The sequence below is a fragment of the Lygodium microphyllum genome, chromosome 9 (assembly GCF_053477565.2).
Source record: "Lygodium microphyllum isolate KBCC chromosome 9, Lygodium_microphyllum_v1.1.10, whole genome shotgun sequence".
NCBI lineage: Eukaryota > Viridiplantae > Streptophyta > Polypodiopsida > Schizaeales > Lygodiaceae > Lygodium > Lygodium microphyllum.
In genome coordinates this window covers 98,104,512-98,109,699 of record NC_141143.1, presented here as the reverse complement: position 1 = coordinate 98,109,699, position 5,188 = coordinate 98,104,512, and positions in this window count along the sequence as shown.

The following is a 5,188-nucleotide window of genomic DNA, read 5'->3' as shown; positions in this document are numbered from 1 at the left end:
ATGTATATTCAAGATGCAAGTACGCCAAAGGAGGCATGGGATACTTTGTAAAAAGTGTATAGCACAAATACCCAAGCCAGGAAAATACAGCTCGAGCAAGAGTTGCACAATGTGCAAAGAGAAAATATGAGCATCAATGACTACCACATGAAGGTGAAGAAGATTGCAGATGCACTTGCTTCCATTGGGTCACCATTGGAAGATGATGATTTAGTTTCTGTGACCTTGAATGGTCTAGGAAAGGATTATGCACAGTTCGGAACCTCCATTTCCGTCCGTGAAAGATTTCCTGATTTTGAGGAGTTGATGGCTCTTCTAATTTCTGAGGAGCAGAGAAATGGTGGTGCATCTTCTTCAGGAGGAACTTCAAAAGAAGCTATCTTCTACTCAAATGCTGGAAGAGGTAGAGGGAGAGGTAGAGGAGGTCGATCTAGAGGCCGTGGTAGAAATCGGAATATGCAGCAAACTCAAGAAAACCAGTCCTATGGAGAAGGACGTGGTAACTCTAGAGGCAGGGGGAGCCAAAGAGGTCGTGGTGGATGGCAAAGAGGCCAAAATGCAAACAGTAATGTTGAATGCTACTACTGTGGTAAAATGGGTCATATGGCTAAAGACTGCTATAAAAAGCAGAATGACATCATGAATGGAAAATTGCAACAAGGGAATTATGCATCTTCTAGTAGACAGGGTGATGACAGAAATGAGCATTTGTTTATGGTACAGCACATGAACAATTCTGTGACAAGTGCAGAAGAAAGCAACGATGTATGGTATGTTGACTCAGGTGCATCAAACCACATGACAGGTCATGCAGAATGGATGGAGGATGCAAGAAAAATGGAAAAACTAGGATTTGTGGAGACTGGTGATGATACTGCACATCCTATTGTGCAGATTGGAAAAATTCCTTTGTCTATGCGGGATGGGAAAAAGAAATACCTGTCCGATGTATTTCATGTCCCGAATATCACCAAGAATCTGGTTTCTGTTGGTCAAATGGTTGAGCAGAGCTTGCAGGTCAGATTTAATCCTCATGGATGCTTTGTTGAGGATATGAAAAATAAAGGTCACTTGATAGCAAAGGGAAAGAAGAAGGGCATAATGTTTACGTTGGATGCAGATATGTCTGAATTGAGTGCATCAATGTTTGCACATGGGACCGGTGTAGTTGCAGATATTGATATCTAGCATAAACGCATTGGTCATGTTAATGTACAAAGACTTAAATCAATGCAGGCCCAAAATATTGTTGCAGGATTGCCTAAATTCAAGGTTGCAGAAATGCATAAGGTATGTGAAGCCTGCCAATTTGGAAAACAGGCAAGGAAACCATTTCCTAGACATGTTCAAGAGAGTAAGAAGCCATTGGAATTAATCCACTCTGATGTGTGGACTACTAAAGCTGCATCTCTTGGAGGCTGTCATTATTTTGTCACTTTTATTGATGACCATAGCAGAAAAGTTTGGGTGTATTTTATGAAAAAGAAAAGTGAAGTTTTTGAGCATTTCAAAACTCTTAAAGCTATGGTTGAAAAAGAAACAGGCCTGCAAATAAAATGCCTAAGGTCAGATGGAGGGGGAGAGTACCTCTCAAATGAGTTTGCAAGGTTCTTGCAGGAGCATGGCATAAAGAAGCAATATTCATACAGTCATACCCCACAACAAAATGGAATTGTAGAAAGGAAAAACAGGCATATTGGAGAGGTATCTCGTGCCATGCTCAATGAAAAAGACTTGCCAGATTTTTATTGGGCTGAAGCAGTTGCTACAACAGTCTACATAATGAACAGGACTCCCACTGCAGCAATACATGGGATGACTCCAGAGGAGAGGTATACTGGTAGAAAACCAGATATTTCTCATTTAAAGATTTTTGGTTGCATTGCCTATGTTCATGTGCCAAATGAGTTGAGATCCAAGTTGGATCCAAAAGCTGAGAAGTGCATCTTTATTGGTTACTCTTTGCAATAGAAAGGGTATAGATGCTATAACCCTTCTACTCGTAAGTTTACAGTGAGTAGAGATGTTGTTTTTGATGAGATGAGTAGCTGGTATAAACCAGTAAATGTGATTGATAATGTAGATGCACAAAATGGTAATGCTGCACAGAATTCACAGCAGCAGTCACAAGATATTAGTGGACCTGGAGCATCCTCTAGCAGTGGTTCACATTCTTCGCCATTGACAGGCAGACTAAGATCAGGAGAATCTTCTCAAAGCAATGCAGATAGTGGTATGTAGGTATCACGAAAAGGAAAAGAGAAGGTAGATTAGCCCATGTTTGATGTGAATGCAGGTCACTCTTATGTGGATGGTGAATCCAGTGGCTCAGAACAGAGCATTGATGATGAGTTGGGTATTCTTTCTATTGTTACACCTGGAGTAAGGAAGACCAAGGATGTTTTGAGAGCACCTAGGAGTGAACCTACTTTACGTAGGTCTACCAGAGCTAGGTATCCTGTGGATAGGCTGAAATATCATGGATTTACAGCCATTCATTATGCATATATGGTCAAAGTGATACATGAACCAGAACCCACTTCTTTTGAGCAAGACATGGGAAAAGAAAAATGGGAGAAAGCCATGGATGAAGAAATGGATGCCTTGGAACCAAATGCTACATGGGAATTGGTACCTTTGCCTAAAGGTAAGAATGCAATTGGCTGTAAGTGGGTTTATAAGGTGAATCACAATGCAGATGGCTCTGTGAACAGATACAAGGCAAGATTAGTAGTCAAGGGGTATGCACAAACATATGGCATTGACTATGAAGAAACATTCAGTCTGGTTGCAAGGATGGCAACCGTAAGAGCAGTCATTGCTATGGCTGCATCAAAGGGATGGTCTTTACATCAGATGGATGTAAAGAATGCCTTCTTGCATGGTGATTTGCAAGAAGAGGTATATATGGAGCAACCACCAGGTTATGTGCATGCTGTTCATCCTGAGTTTGTTTGCAGGTTGAAGAAAGCATTGTATGGCTTGAAGCAAGCACCTAGAGCATGGTCTGACAAGATAGGACAGTATCTTGTCACTATTGGCTTTCAGATTTCCAAGGCAGATTTCTCACTTTATGTGAGAAAAACAGAGAAAGGTATTATGCTACTTGTCATTTATGTTGATGATTTGATGATGATAGGTGACATTGATGAAGATATCCTTCATGTGAAAATGCTATTGAAGCAGAAGTTTGAGATGAAGGATTTGGGAGAGCTGCGTTATTTCTTGGGCATTGAGGTGATTAGATCACCAAGTGGGATACGGCTCTTGCAGAGGCAGTATGGATTGGACATGTTGTCCAAAAATGGGATGACAGGCTTTAAGCCTATTTCAGTTCCTTTGGAGCAGAATGTGAAGCTGAGCGTAGATGCAGGTGAGCTTCTGGAAGACCCTACTATGTATAGACCCATAGTAGGAAGTTTGATTTATATGACTATTACCAGGCCAGATTTGAGCTATGTTGTTGGATTGGTAAGTCAGTTTATGCAGGCTCCAAGGAAACCACATTTGGATGCAGCTAGATGCATACTCAGGTATGTGAAGTCCACATTGCAGTATGGACTATTTTATGAGACTGGGGTTCAGATACAGTTGCATGGATACACTGATGCTGATTGGGCTGGTAGTACTTCTGATAGACGATCTACCAGTGGATATGTGTTCTCTTTTGGGAGTGCTACAGTCACTTGGCGCAGCAAGAAACAGCCTACAGCTGCCTTGTCGAGCATAGAGGTTGAGTACAAGGGTGCAACAATGGCTGCATGTGAGGTAGCTTGGTTGCATAAACTACTTTATGATATGCATCAGCCTATAGATGGGCCAGTTGTCATTTATTGTGACAACATGAGCAGTATACACTTGGCAAATAACCCAGTCTATCATGCTAGAACAAAGCACATTGAGGTGCATTATCACTATGTGCAGGAGAGGGTTTTACTAGGTCTTATTGATCTAGTTTATGTCAGCGCAGAGGATCAAGTAGCTGACATATTTACGAAGGCATTGGGCGCAGAGAAGCTGAGCAAGTTCAAAGACTGCTTGGTGTGTAGGAATTGGGATTGAGCTTGAGGGGGAGTGTTGAGATATCGAGCTCCACTCGTGATATGCCAGGGTGACCATTGTGCATTTATGTCACCGACTTGTCAGTTTTTGCAGATGCGGTTGGTACACCGCCCATGAATAATAGCTAGATGACAGCTATCCTTATCTACTCTAGTTTGTGGCTCAGTTAGTATGCCACCTTAGTTAAGTTGAGTTTGGTTTGAGACCCATATATAGGGTTCTTCTATTTCTATGTACTTGAGTTATTTTTGGCTTACACAACTAAGAAGAGGAAAACTATTTTCAGCCTCCACCTTTGTGTGTATTCTCCCATTGTGCAAGCAAGAAAGCTACAAGTGAGACTCCTTGTTTCTCTCCCACAATCTTGACACTACCTTCGTTTGAACCCAACCTAACATTCATGCTAGATTCCACAAAATTTCGGGCAAGAGGCTGAGTAAAGGCAGCTGATGGCAGATGGTGGCAGGAGTGCAAGTGGCTGAAGGGAGAGTGGGATGGAACAAAGAGACATCAATGATGATGAGTGCTAGTGGTGACTCATAGAAGGCCAGCAAAGTGGTGCAAGTCCATGACAATGGCGGGTGGCTAGAGCAGATACATGCGGCAGCAAGCAGGTGCGATTGATGGCAACAGGCTAGCTACAAACAACACATGCCTGCAAGCACAGATGGCGCTATGGGTAGGCCTTAGCTAGTAGGCACGCTGGAGGCAACAGAAGGGCACAGGACGAGAGTAGTGTAGGTAGCACATATGATGATACTACCCAGCAACTATGCTGGCACACACGGGCAGTGGTGGCGATGCTGGCTAATCATGGACTACTTGACGTGAGAATGTAAGTCCATGCAAATCCTTTTGATCCTTGATAAAGAAGTTCATGATAAAATAGAACAAGATAACATTTTCTTGCATATGGAATGTATGCTCAACAATGGACAAAAGAATTTCTTTATGGCAATAATGAATGCTATTGATATTAGTTTAGGCAAAACATTTGTCTTGGATGACCTAGGTTGTTTGAGAAAAGCATTTTTATACAAATGTTTACTTGCAAGGCTTGATAGTCAAGGTTGCAATGCTATTGAGATTGGTTCATGCAAAACATTTTTCTTAGATGGCCTAGGTG